This window comes from Nuphar pumila, chromosome 6, assembly GCF_984573655.1.
Source record: "Nuphar pumila chromosome 6, dmNupPumi1.hap1.1, whole genome shotgun sequence".
In the NCBI taxonomy this organism is placed as follows: Eukaryota; Viridiplantae; Streptophyta; class Magnoliopsida; order Nymphaeales; family Nymphaeaceae; genus Nuphar; species Nuphar pumila.
Genome location: NC_143254.1, coordinates 13,322,400 through 13,338,258, shown reverse-complemented (window position 1 = coordinate 13,338,258; position 15,859 = coordinate 13,322,400).

Sequence of the window (15,859 nt, the reverse complement as noted above, 5' to 3'; positions counted from 1 at the left end):
AACTGATGCATTCCCCCTACCATGTCCGCTCCTCATGTTGACTCACCCACTTTGTGTCCGACCTCACTGACTTATCACTTTCATCATCCTTTGACATCCTCAGCATATTTCCTCTTTGTTTCTAGTTTTAGATAATAGATTTCTTTGGCATCATGGTACCTGCCAGTGGTCATGTGCATGTGAAGTCCCTTTGCTGAATTATTGGGTCTGATCCCTCCCCTATTTGTTAGGGGTTCTTCCTTTCAGATGGGAGTGTTTGGTGTCATGCTCATATTCAAAGGAAGCAAAGACATCCTCTTCGTGTTCTTGAAGAGCCTCGAAAAAGTTTTTAGAAACTCGACTTGGTTTTTCTTTCTCTCTTCGATGAGTACACTGAGAAATCTTGATTTGAGTTCATCCATTCATCACAACCTCCTCCACCGCATCTAGTATTTTAGGTTTTTTCTCATATCAGTCTATTGTATATAAAATAGATCCACAAATCGAACAGTAACGAATATTGTTTTCATAAACTATCTCTTGTATATAGGATCACCCATTTTCTATTTCAATCTCTATTTTCAGTGACTAAGTGAAGTTGAGTGGAACCTTATCTTTATCTGAGCAAATAACCTTTTTTCTTTCGATCTTGTGTATGTTTCTACACCAATAAAATCCCCTCCTATCACCTCTGCAATTCTCACAAAAATGTCGTCTGACCATAATTCTGGGGACAACTTTTGGTAGTTGGATCTATATGGGTGTGGTCATGTGAACCTCCAGTTTGATTTGGGCTCCAAGCTTCCAGCAATTGGTTACCATGGTCTTACTTGTTACACATGATGGTCCTCAGCATGAAACAATCTTGAGGTGTTCTTCACCCTTCACCATGATAAGGAAAAGCTCATCCTTCAGGGTAGCTATTACCGTCTTGGCATTGGAGGCCATTGCACTATGAGGGATTCAAACATATAGCAGTAATGAATCTAATGATCATATATCCCCCTAGGAAACCCACGGTGACAGTCCACCGAAGGGAATCTAAGAGCTGCTCTAGGGGCGAAGCTATGTTAATTGGGAGGGTGGGCACGGCTGCCCGACCCAAGGTGCGTTGGCCCTCCCTTTCTCAAATCCACACAACCTTTCCTTGATACACAAATTTCTCTCTCTCTCTCTCTCTCTCTCTCTCTCTCTGACCTCCCTACGATGGTGTGATCCCTCTATGTCTCTCTCTCTCTCTGGCCTTCCGCCCTCCCCGTGATAGTATGACCTCTCTCTGTCTTTGAAGATGCACTTTGATTTTCATAGAGGAATCTCCATATTGTTTTGTCCATGCTTTCTGAGTTTTGGCTTACCTTTTAAAGCTTCATAGGCTTTTGCCAAATGACATGGCATGATATGTGACAAAATTTGCTTTTTTTTTTATTGCAGTTGAAGACTGCCAATATGCATCATAGAGAATGGGTAGAGAAAGCTGATTGCTAGGTTGTTGGAGGCATCGAAGCAGTTTTTGATCGTCCGACACACCATGCACACCATTTTCACAAGGCCCATAGGATGAGGTCCTCTCACTCTTGTGTTTAGGGCATAAATGCATAATTGATCATATAAGAATTAGATATTCAATTAGCATTTAGATTTAGGGTTTTTTGTGTTGTTTTTTAAATTAGGATTGAGGTTTTTAATGAGATGAATATTAATTAGTTATTTTTTATATTTTTTTATCAACATTATACATTATCCACATGCTTGATTTTGTTAGAAATTTATGGGCTTTGTTATTTTTTATTTCAATTAATTTTTGTATAAAAACTTTGAATGATGTTTGCTAGGATTGAGATTTTTATTTAGTTTTTTTTAAATAGCATAAATATTTATTTAGGTTTTAGAGTATTTTGTGTTTTTTTAAATAGCATTTAATTTTTTTTGTTTCTAAATAAGATAAATATTTAATTTAAGTATTTATATATATTTTTAATTAACATTAACCATGATTCTACATGCTTGAATAGCATAAATGCATAATTGATGATGTAAGAATTAATGTTTTGATTTTATAATTGCTTAAATGACATGAATTTTAGATTATGCTTTTACAGTGTTATGCATTTTTCCTTTTTAATTAGCATTAAATATGAAGAGTGAATACTTGACTTTGGTTAGAACTTTGAATTTTAGGTTTTTTTTTTCAATGAGCATAAATACAAATTTTAGTTTTTTTTTTTAATTAACATAGATGCGAATTTTAGGTTTAGGTTTTTTATTTAGTTTATTTTTTTTAATAGTGTGAATGTCTAATTAAGGTTTTAAGGTAAATTTATGAATATTTTAGGAATTAAGATATTGATTTTGGACTTTTTCAAATGACATAAATGTTTAATTAATGGTTTAAGTTTTTTATGTTTTTTTCTTAGGAATTATCTGATAATAACATGAATATATTGATTTTAGGGGTTTTATTTGCTTTTTTTAGCATAATGTACAATGCTTGTTAGGGTTTTTTATTTAATTTATTTTTTAAATATCATAAATATTTAATTGGGGTTTTAATGTTTTTTGTATATTTTTTAATTAGCATTAGGCATATAATGAATGCTTAATTTTAGTTAGAATATTAAGGGTTTTTTCTTTTTCTTTTCCAATGAATGCAAGTTCATAAATTTTTTAGAGATTAGGGTATTGGTTTGCTTTTTTGCAAATCATGCAAATCTCTAATTACAATTTTTGGGTTTTTTGTGTTATTTTTTTTAATATATCATTAAGCAATACTTCATTAATGAATGTTTGATTTTGGTTAGCACTTATCAAACCCCTAAATCTTTGATTTTTGTTAGGATTTAAGTTTTTTATTTGGTTTCTTAAATGCCATGAATATTTAATTAGGCAATTTTTTTTCAACCAACATTAAACATGATTCCTTGAATGCATGCATGAATTTGGTTAGAATTTCAAGGGTTTTATGTTTCTTTTTCAATCAACATATTTATGAATCAGGTTGTTAGAATATAGGGTATTGATTTGTTTTTTTTACTGTGTATTTGTGCCCACCCTAGTTTAGATTCCTGGCTCCGCCCCTGAGCTGCTAGTATCTGCTTTTCGGGATTGTGATTCTGCGTTTGTCATTCAAGGGGCTGATGCTAGTTGCTCTGATTGGGGTTTGATCCCCCTTAGAATGAATCCCTACAACACTGGCCCATGTCTTAATACATGGTGATTGCATTGCAGATGGCCGTGCTTTGACGGCGAGGTCGAGTTTCCCTACCGAAGGGGATCAATGTAGTTTCCGGCTTTCGGTGATCGCCTGGTGGAGGCCATTCATCGACCATGTCACTTCCGCCTGCAGTATCTCCTTCTGACACCCCTTCTTCCATCACTTGTATCCTCCTTTTTGGCTGTGCCCCGGGAAATCAGGTATTTGATTCTAAGCTTAAAAGGTGGTTTAACTTGGTTTGAAAGAATTGGTCAAAAGAATGGCTGAAGTGGGAGAGGAGAGTGTATCCTGTAAAACGATGGGAAGGAGACATTGGATAGTGGATAGTGGAAATACATTTTGTGTCTTTCATTATTTCCTAGTGCTCCTAAATATTGATTAGCATGGCAGATTTCATATATAAGCCATCAATTTTGTTGAGTTACGTAGCATTCAGAATTTTAATTTATTTAACTATTTTAGTTAAAAAGAAAATTAACAGTCCAACATTTTTAGGATTGTGCCAATCAATTTTTTTCTTTTCTTTTTCTCCTTACCCTCCACTTGAGAGGGTAGTTTGTATGCCCTGGCTTTGGATGACATTTGAGATCAGGCAAGGAAACAAGGTGTAAATCTAGGTTGGTCAATTGGCAAAAGGAAATATATTGTAATATAAGATAGTGGTTTCTGTAAATAAAACTTCGACCACCGAGGTGGTATCCCATGTGGTAAGCGGGGTCCTGTGTCAAGCTTCCCTCTGCCACCTAACCCCAGCTTGCCTTTCAAAAAAATAAAATAATAAAATAAAATAGGACTTTGAAATTTAAAATTAAAAAAAGAAAAGAAAATCGAACATGTTGTTAGAGAATCAATATGAAGGAAAGATAGGATAGAGGTATCCAATATAATGTCTTTTGAGGAGCAAAGAAAGAAATAGACAAAATAATAGAACAAAAATAACCACGTATGCATTGCAATGAACGCATCTAATGCACCTCTTTTTTTTTAGAATGATGCAAGAAATCTCATTAATATAGCAAGACTTGCACATAATGAGACAAGGGAGCGATCACCCTGTGTAGGAGATGGAAAACAAACGACAGCTAACAAAACGTAACAAAATCGGGAAACTGTACTGAAAATATTGTAGTTCTCATGTGTCTTTTATAAGAAGATCCATGCACGATTGAGAAAAAAAGCCAAACACAACTGGTAATCATACTCCGCACATTCCTGCGACCCATTCAGTCCACATATTAGCAGAAGTGTGTCTTAATTAATCTGACTTACTGAACATGAAAGTCCCCTGAACCATGTGTCCAAGTAGGGAATGCCCTCGTGCAGTACAGTAGGAAATGGCCTTTTTAATCACCTGTTTGATGTGTTAAACTCCAACTTACGTGATGATGACAGTTTCACGAGGGAACTGGTAGGATGCACTGAGGGTCATCCAAACATCTCTTAGTCAGCACATGTCCAAATGGTTAGAAAACCCATTTAGCATGCGGTTTGGCACCAAATGGGTTTAGCACGGACTTACTACTCTCTCTCTCTCTATATATATATATATAAATTGAAATATTTATGAAAGATTTTATAGTTTTTTTTTTCAAATCTAACCCTGTAGATGCATTCAACGTGATCCATTTGCTATTAGATTAGCATAACCGGATCAAGAAATGTGATTTTTTATGCATGAATATTTAAGAAAAATTTTGGTCATTGATTTCCAAGCCTCAAAAGTTTTTTCTTATACACAGTAATCGGATTTCCAAAAGTCTGTTTCTATAAAACAAAGCATCACATCCTTACGGTGAAATTTAAAAAAAAAACCTATAAAAAATTCAGTTCATATATACTAATAAATATATTCCAGTTACCCTATATATATATATTATGTCCACAAGCATGAGATTGTCGTCATCCTCTCAACCGGGTCAGTCTATGGCCGTTTCTTGTTTAAAGACCCACTTTATAATAGAGACGTCACAGGGGACGTGCCTGCAATCAAACCGTGGACACTCATTCCATGTGTCCGCATGTCCCTAGGTATGCTTAGGGCTTCACAATGGGCCAGGCCGCCTGAGGATGGCCCATGGTGCGGCCATAACAGGTCAGTCATGGGCCTAGTTTTATTAGGAAGAAGGTTCAACCCAAACTGGGCTTAAATTTGACCAGACAAAATCACGGGTCGGGTTAGGTCAGGCAAGCCCACAGGCAATTTAAAAAATGGATTCCATCTATTCTTTTGCATTTTTTAAATTTATGGTAAAAGAACTTATAAATTCAAGGAAACAAATGAGAAATCAATATATGATGGCTTGCAACCCAGCCCGACCTGATATGAATTAAGCTCATACGTCTAACAGGTGAGCTGTGGGTTTTGTGCTAGACCCTGGCCTGACCCAAACCGGGCCTAGGCCCAGCTCATCAACGGCCCAATCTAACCCTAGGTATGACAAAATACCGTGACACCGTCCTGGAACAGTGGGGCTGGGGACAATATTTACAAAAAAAAAGACCAAGTGGAGGGGTACACCCCTGACTCCCCGTCATTCATCTCTATTTCTCTCTCTTTGGAAGGTTAGGATTTCATTGATTAGGGCTTTTGAATTATGGTCTCATTGATTAAGGCTTTTGAATTAGGGATTTTGAATTATAGAGCTTTTAAATTAAAATTTGATTGATTAATTAGGGATTTTGAATTAGGTTTGATTGAGTGCTTTTAAATTAGGGTTTGATTTGATTAGGGCTTTTATATTTAAATTTTTTAAGATTTTATTGATAAATTATTTATTTTTTAATTCCCCACAATTTTGTTGATAAGAACTTAAGAAAAACAAAGAAGTTGAAAATCTCACGAGAAAAATCATTTTATATGTTTGAACTTAGAATGTGATTTTGAATATACATTTTTTGAATTTTCATTTCATGTAAAAATTACCTAATTTTAAGTTTTTTTTTGTATTTAAATCTAGTAGAGATCCAAATTTGGAGCTAAAAATACACCTTTTTTTTTACGTATTTTTCATAATTGGATCCAATATGAAACCCATTAAAGCATTTGTATATCAAAAAATATGATTTTGTATTTTTATCTTTGAATTAAATAAAGTTTGTCTTTTGATATTTGGATCCAATTTGAGATCCATATCCAAGGCTAAAATTGCATCCAAACATGTTCAAAACACTGAAATTATGAGATGGACCGGGTCGTACCATTCAAAACAAAGCTATCCAACCCATTTTCATATATGTCCAAACTGTCTGCATAGTGAAAATCAAACATGGGACACAAGGAACACATGTCCTTGTCCTGTTGAAGCAAACACTGGACAAGTACAGTTCCTGTTTTGGACAGAATATATGTTCTGTCTGTGCTTGACAAGTCTTCTGTCATAGCTTGGACAAGCAATCAAACAGACCTTAAGGATGCACGTCACTCTCTGCGACATAGAGTTCATCCGCGGAAAGAAAATCGGACCCGCCCTCCACCCAAAGGAGAAACGTTTCTGCTGAAAGGAGGGTCCAGCGTTAATTTTGGTATCCCTTTCCTTGCGAAAAGGGGGAGCTTGACGTTTGCATTGGCACAATGAGCACCACAGAAACTGGTAAATGAGACATTTTAGATACCGGCATACCTCAAGTTGCTTGCTGACCGTGTGTCAAACTCAACTGTCTCTGATTGGACAGAACCTCAAGAAAAAAAGTCTCTCGCTTATCTGATAGGATGAGCTTGCACGTCACCTTGTGTTGGGACAACATTGCAGGTTCAAAACCCAATGGTATAGTTGTATAACTGGTTGGGCTCTGCCTAAACCTAGCTTGCTTTTCAAAAAAAAAAACATTGGCCTTTCTCCATAATTGATGAAGAATTATTTGGCAGAATGAGAACAAGAAAAGATTTACGCTGACCCGCCATGAGAAAGGAATCTCCTAGAATATTTGTTTCTGAAATACATTTTCCTAGGGTTGGGTCCACCTTACCCGAAAGTCTGGAGGAATATTTGAAATCTGAAGTAGTCTCCTAACATTGGATTCGATATTAGGATCTAACCCACCTCTTGAAATCTTGATTATTGACAAACTTGTATCTAAGAACACCTTATAACATTTTAGTTTTCACCAGCACACTCTTAAGCCATTGTGCACTAGTTTAATTATAGAATAATTGAACCAAACATTAATAAGAATGGTCATCTCTTAGACTCTGTTTGGGCGCGTTGAATCAAAGGTTGCGTTGTGGTTTCTACCATACTCTCACAGTCTCTTGCTGTTTGGGAGCAGTGGCCTTGCTGAAACAATGAGTTGGGAGTGGTGTTGTGAGATCCAACACCACATTTCAACACCTTCCATGTAGGGGTGTCAACGGATCGGGTTTGGTTCGGACTCAGGTGAAACTAGACTTGGACCAGATTTTTGGGTATGGTATTGAGTCTGAGTCTGGGTATAATCGGGTCCACTATAAGAAAATCATACCCGGACCTGATAAGAACCACATGAACCAAACTCAGACCATACCCAATAAAACCATATTTTTTATCATTTTTACATTGAAAAAATTGTGGGTCTTAATCAAAACTCGGCTCAGGTCCGGGTCTGGTATAAAATTTCACAAACTATATCCAGGTCCATGTATTAATCGGACCTTTGGGTTCGAACCCAGGTTTTAATCGGGTCTTCTTATTTATCACCATACCTGGACCCTATAGGGTTTGGTTCGGTAATATGGGTAAACCAGGCCCATTGACACTTTCACTAGAGAATGTTTTTGGCAACTCCATCTCTCAACATCACACATTGGCAAAAACGATATTTGGCAACACTTAAACCATGTTTTTATCCTAGTGCAAGGCTCCCAAACATAGCCTTAGTCATCTCCTTTGCTTGAAAATTGTCAGCCAAGGATCGGAGTTGATGCACTTGCACTGCAAGAAAAATGTCAATTAGCGACGAAAATTTGTGACATAAATAATTTGTCGTAATTTTATGATGGATTAGCGAGAGAAAATAAGTCGTGTTGGTTTAATTGTCATCATCGATTTTTACCCAACGATCATGCGTTCCGACGATAAAGGAATGTGTTTTGAGCAGACACAGTTGAAATAGAAGGTTCGCCTGCATGGTTGTCGGGCATAGAGATTTTAAGACGATTGTGATATTTTTTATATGGACTGACAGATGCCCGTAGTGCGAGGCCCTTCCTTGGATTTGGGAAGGATCACAATTGAACAAAAAAATCTATATTTTGGGAACTACTATATTGGCCAACCTTATTGATACGACATAATCTGGATGTGATACATGTGAAGAAAAATATGTTTGATAATGTGTTCAATACGATAATGAATATCAAAGGAAAAACGAAGAATAATCTGAAGGCCAGTATGGATTTAAAAGTAATATGTAAAAGACCAGAATTGGAACTTCAAGAGTATAATGGCAAATTATTGAAACCAAAAGCAAGGTACGTACTTGAACCATATCAAGTAAAGCAGGTATGCCAGTGATTGAGACAGTTGAGATTTTTGGATGGATATGTCTCTAACATTGCTCGGGTTGTGAAGATAGATGAGGGCCAACTGTATGAGTTAAAGTGTAATACCCAAAATTTTTAATGATTTATAAATTCTGAAGAAAATTCAAGTTTTAATTTTTATTTATTCTGAATGTGAATTATAGTGTTAAAACCCTTATTTTTATGGTTAGTATTGTTCAAAGTAAAGATCTGAATATATATTTAAAATCCTGATAAAATTTTGTTGAGGCTTGTTCAAAAATCAGAATTCAGGGACATTCTAGTCATTAATCAAATTGTCAAAGGGTAGCTTAGTAATTTGCCAATTCAGTGGCATTTTTCGGTAAAATACCCAACTATATAAGGTCAAAATAGTAATCTTTCTTTTAGGATATTTTCAGGGAATTAATAAAATTGTTAGGGACGAAAATGGTAATTTACCATTTTCAATGGCAGGCTATGTAATTTATTGAACTACAGAAGGACACTCAAGTAATTCTAAATCTCCTATGGCATTTCTGAAAGATGGAATTGAGCCAAGGTTAACTTGGGTATTAAAAAGTAGCAAATTGAATAAAATATATTAATTTATAATATTTTAATCTCAGACCATGGTTTTAGAAAAACCACTGGCCCAAAACCATGGACAGGCCATGGTTTTCCAAAACCATGGGAGGACAAGTGTCACTCCTCAGTGAGGAGGTGACACTAAGCCTCTCTCTCTCTTTGACACTTGTCAGAAGAATGACAAGTGTCATTCAAAAATTAATTTTTTAATTACTTTGGTGACAAATGTCACCAAAGTGGGCCCCACAAGGGGGGGGGGGCGACCTCCCTTCTCTCTCCTATAAATACCCCTCACCCCCTCTCTCTCTACTCAAGTTTAAAACCCTCCCTTCTCTCTCTAAGCTCTCTCTCTCCTACTTTCTCTCTCTACCTTTGATTTTCTCTCTCTAACTTTTAAATCAAAACCTCCGTAGAATCTCAGATTTTTTCTGAGAAACCTCTTCTAGTCCTTTTCCTCTTTCTTTTAGCAAAGTCCGTTCTTCTGCAAGAAGCTCCGTCAGATCAGAAACAGCCTCAGAAGCACTACCTGCAGGAGTTCTGCTAAACTTAGCAGAAAAGTCAGATTTGGATAGCGGAAGCGCTGCTCAAATCAACTAAACAAGGTTAGTATTCAAGAACCATCTTCTGAATTCAAATTCTCCTTCTAAACCCCAATTCTACTTTGTGTGGATTTAAATTTTGACAATTTTGTCAAAATTTAATCCAACCCAGCCTCTACGCAAGGGAAGTTCTGTTCAAATTTTTCTAAATATTTTTAAGTATTCCAAACTACTTTAGCAGTAGTTCTGGCAAAATTTTATAAAAGACTTTTGAAAAAATTAAGTTTTTATAGCAGGAGTTCTGTCAAAATAATTTAAAGATTTTTGAAAAAAAGTAGAATTAGTATAGCAGTAATTCTGACCAAATTTTTAAATAATTTCTAAAGATTAATTATTTTAATCAGAATTTTGGCAAAAGCTTTTCAGATAGTTTAGAAATTTTTAGTAGAAGATATATCAAAATTTTTATAATTATTTCAGAAAAAAATTGATTTTTATAAAAGAAATTTTGTTAAAATTTTTCAAAAATCCTTTTAAATATTTAAATCAAAATTTTTGAAAAACCTTTATAAAAATATTTGTGACGCAAAGTCATGTTCGAATTCTTACAACTCGAATTCAAGTTCAAACCTTTTTTCGAACATTTGAGTTATTACAGAGGAAACTCTGTGAAAATTCTTATAAAAGTTTTAAAGTCAATTACAAATAAATTTTTTTGATTTTTAATAATTTCTTCAAAAGATACTTCTTTAAATCATAGGGCAAATACTACTCAAAATTTGATATAAAAATATTAACTAATATAATGAATTCTATCAGATTAAATCAAAGCACGAGCGCTTTATCCTATCGAAATCCAAGTAAGTTATTCTATCAAAATCTTATAATTTTATATTAGACATGCTTTTGATTCATGTTTTTAATTCATGCATGATTATCTAAATTTGATTCTTGATCAAATGCATATTTTAATATCCGCATGAATAAATATTTGTTTTGAATGACAAGATTTTCAATTTTATGATTTGAATAAGATTTTGATGGATACTATGATCAAAACTTTGATTTCGATAAAAGAATTTGTATAGCATGTTGATTTTCGAAAGATTTTATTGTTACAGGAGTCATGTCTATACAAACTTAATTCTCGCCTTCATAGGCGAATGCTCGTTGTGATAGAGCAAAATTCTGGATGGGCTGGATACATATGAACTGTGTTTATTTGAAAGGAATGATTTGACTATTGAGCCTAGTTTTTGAAAAGATGAAAAGTCCTATAAAAGAATCCTTCAAGCCCATCTAGGTTTAGCCTACCCTGGAAGGGGTAGTGGTACAACCAGGAGTGACATTGTGAAGATGATGATTGTTGGGAGCGATAGATTCCCTGGACCTCCTGTCACTCGGGTTGAGGAGGTCGAGACATCGGGTCTCAAGGCTGCCGCATGCCAGTGGATGCATCCAACTCTCCTTGTTTGCTCGCCATTGCTGAGAATCTTCCCGGTCGTTGACCGCTCGCATGGGAGCCCGTTTCACTCAGGTATCCGGGTAATCCACAATAGAATAATATACCCCCGGAATACTTAGTTTGAGATCGGAGTACTCTCCACCGTACCAGGAGGGCGTTAATATCGAAACAATGACCTCTTTCTTTCACAGAATTTGATCTGAGATTATGCATTATTTTAAATTGTTTTTAATTGCCTTATTTTGCATAATTGTTCTTGAATAAATGCATTTTGATTTGTAAATTATTAAAATCATGCTTAATATTTGAATTGTATGGTTTTGATTAATGACTTACTTGGCTATCATAAGTCTAACCCTGTTTTATGGGGATTTCAGGTTCAAATATGGAATAGGAAATCTTACAATGGATGTTGGACAAGTGTGGCATCGAAGAATCCAGATTCCCAAGATCCTGAGATTAATTTAGGATTTATTTTAAATTTAATCCTAAATGTTTTCATTTTTGAACCTTGTGAAAAGACTATGTATATAATGTTGATATAAATTATTGTTGTTTTTGTTGTTAATTGGAATGTGACGTGCCTGAGGTTTAGGAAACCGAAAATCAAAAATTATTTCCGCTGTTTAAAAAAAAAAAAAATCTGCATTTTTAAAGGTTTTAAAACCCCGGGGCGTTACATAAAGAGACATGATTGTCATGTTATTATGCAACGATTGATTCTCCTAGCTTTTCATGATTTGTTAGATAAACCTATATGAGGGGTATTATCCGAGTTAAGTCAATTTTTTAGAACATTGTGTGCATTGGAAGTTGTAGTAGCTGAGGTAAAGAATCTCAAGGATTCTGTCGTCAATACTATTTGTTAGCTAGAGAAGATATTTCCTCTAACATTTTTTGACGTTATGAAACATGTGATCATACACTTGCTATATGAACTTAGGATTGGTGATCCTGTGCAATATCGGTGGATATACCCATTTGAAAGGTAAAATTTATTTTATATTTTTCTCCCTAATACTATTGGAAATTTATTGTATTACGAGATGTATATTGTTGACAGGTGCATGTTTGATCTAAAAAAAAGGTTCAGAATAAAGCAAGAGTGAAAGGTTCAATTTGTGAGGCACACACTTTAGAAGAGATTTTAAATTTCTCATCTATGTACTTTAAGCCTCACATTCTAACACGTTACACTTGCCCACCTCATAATGATGATAGAGAATAAGTTATTGTGACTGACAAACTATCAATATTTATACCACTTGGAAAGGCTTTTGGCAGTTGCCGATCAAGACACTTGGAAGATCGAGAGCAAGACGCATAACAAATCTATATCCTTTTAATTGCTCAGAGATCGACCCCTACATCGAGTAAGTATACATAATATGTTACACTTAGTTCTCTATATACATATTTTCGTAATATAATTATTTGTTAAATGTAGACGATTTGATCTGGAGTTGCGAAGGGAACTTCCACATCTAACTGATTTAGAATTACAAAAAGAACGTAAAAATAAGTTTGTGGCATGGATGAAAGAGTTAGTAAGGACAATGACATGCATTTTTTCTGTGTGAATAACAATATGTTACTTAATTGGTCGTATTTACAGTCATTGTTTATGCTTGTAGGTCTGCCATGGTGGTGTTAATGACCAAAGAATATGTGATTTACAAAATGGTTCGACCAAAGTTGTGCAATGTTACAACGGATACATCGTAAATGGTTATTGATTCCATACAAAAGACTACGGTGCAAACAAGTCAATGATGAATATTGGCGTGTGTGTCCAGGGTAGAGTTATGGTGAAAATGAACTTGACTACTATGGTGTTATAAAAGAAATAATGGAGTTCACTTACTTAGGCATAAATAACAGGTTAACTTTATTCAAGTGTCATTGGTTTGATCCCACAACAACAAGACTCGACAAAGCCTTAGGCATTGTGGAGGTGAATCATAAATCAAGGTTTGAAACATATGAACCATTTATATTAGCCTCAAAAGCTCAACAAATTTACTATACTTCATATCTGAGTACAAGAAAGTCGGATAGAAATGAATGGTGGGCAGTTTGCAAGGTGAAGTCTAAACTATACCCCGAGTATGATCAGTTACAGAAAGACAAGTTAACTGAAGAGAGTGATTACTATCAATCAGATGATATGTATGACTTCTCTTATGGTCACGATGTCACACATGGTCTGCATGTCACATCTTCATTGTCCAATGACACACATATGGAAGAATGTGATCCATATGATATACCAAGTGGATGAACGCCCAATGTAGAAGAAGACAAAGAGGAGGAGGAAGAAGAAGAATATGAAAGTGAAACAAGTGATGAGGAAGCATACTCGATCTAGTGAAATACATGTTTGATTGCTATGAATGATTTGAATGCATTGTCATGTTTGATGAAATAATAGTTATGAGGTAGTAGTTAGCGGAATATTGGATTGTGTTTGTTACAGATACATGTTTGACATTGATATGCTATGAATGATTTAAATGTATTGTCACGTTTGATGTGACTATATTCATACTTGCATGAAGTTATTTTCAATTTGAATATGTATCCATGAAATTGCATATCAAATAACTGATCCAAATAATATTTTTATTTGTTAGAATATGGTTTGTGGAGGTCACAGTAGTTGAGGACCAAGTGGAGGCCGTGGGACATCATTAGGTAAATGTCTTTGTGTTATATTTAAATATAGGCATTCATTATGTTTTTGCTTATATGTTGATATAAACATTGTTACTTGTTAATCGTCTTTATAGGATCCCAACTCAGTGATAGGCAGACTCAGCCTTCATCTTCACGCAATGCTTCGATAGGTATATCATTTAAATAATTATATACTTGATTAGTTTAAATGTGCATTGTGTGAATTTTTAACTCATTGTTCTGTAGGTGATGTTTTGCTTACACATGACCCACCTACACCAGCTACTCATACACATCATGTGACAACGCCAAATGTAGGGTCTTCTAATATGACACATGATGACTCATTCAAATAGTGTATATCGATAGTCGATCGTAAGTATTTTATTGTCACTTGTCCAATACTTATCTTATAAATAATGTATATCGACAGTCCATTGTTAAAGTGTATCAATTCATGTACAGTGCGAGGTTCGAGTAATAAAAGTAATACGAGAAATTAGGAAGTCATTACTGCAGCATCTTCTAGGACCGATCGCGCAATGAAAAGAGTACCCGACGGAGGTGTTGGACAGATTAATGTCCTCATTCATGGTATGCAATCATTTATCATAACTAATGTGTTTCATATTTAATTTTTTGTTAAACTCATGTGTGCTAACTTTCTGAAAGTATTTGTAGGCTTCCCATCGCTTCGCGACTGCAAACGAGGAGAAAGACGTGAGGGTAGTGTGGCAGAATGTGGCTGCCAATTGATTTGCAGACATGCTGCACAATATGAAAATTGCGGCAAAAAAAGCAGCTGGTGGGATAGATGATCCACTGCAGTGGAAGGGCCATGGGTCTTCTACTATTAGGAGGGATTATTGGGAGGGTATATGCAATAAGTAGGCGAACAATGAATTTCGAAACCGCTCAGGAAAGATAACACAAAACCGAGCGAAGATGCCTGATGCCCATCTACACACAAGTGAATCTAGGATTTTTGAGAGCCACCAGAAAAAAACGGTAACTCATCAATATATATATATATATATATATATATTCAAAATTTTAAGTATTTTTGCATACTTATTAATTGATTTTTTTATCATTTAACATTACAGAAAGCAGAAAAAAGAGACATTGTGCCTTATAAGGATGCGTTTGTTGAAACATATAAACGTAAAAGCATGAGAGATTTTGTATCAAAGAAGGCGAGAGCGACATCGGTATATATTTACTGTATTAATAAACATTGTAATATACAAGTTACTATGAATTACGTTATCATAAACATTATAATTCTTAATTCATATTGTAATCATTACTTTGTAGGAGTCATACGAGCAACAAATGGTAGAGCGATATGGCGATGACTCCACTCAGCATCCGCCTTTTGATCCTGCAGTATGGGTGACTGCAACCGGTGAACCCAAAAAGGGTCGTGTGTTCAGGTTTGGGAGTAACATTAACACCACAATGGTTGTTGTCTCCTACAGTCATGACTCTCAGAGTTCTCCCGCCAACATCAACTCTCAACGTTCGATTGACCCTGCTATGTCTTGGGATGGTGTCTGTCAGCGTATTGAGGATAAAATGTAGTACTTTTTAAATGAAGTCATTCCCAACATTGTCCATAATGAGTTATGCAACTTTTTTCGAAACAGGGGAACTTCGTCTGCATTCAACATGAGCTCCGCTACCCGTCAGGTATAAAGATTCATGTCATTTGTTTCATGTCGTTAGATTTCAAGCTAGAATATGCATGATTGAATACATATATGCATGATTGCCTCACTATGATTTTGTTTTACACCTTTAGAACACATATATGCATGATTGATTCACTATACAATTTTTATGACACCCTTATAACATATATACACATGATTGAATCACTATGAAAGTTTTTTTACAACCCTACAATACATATATGCATGATT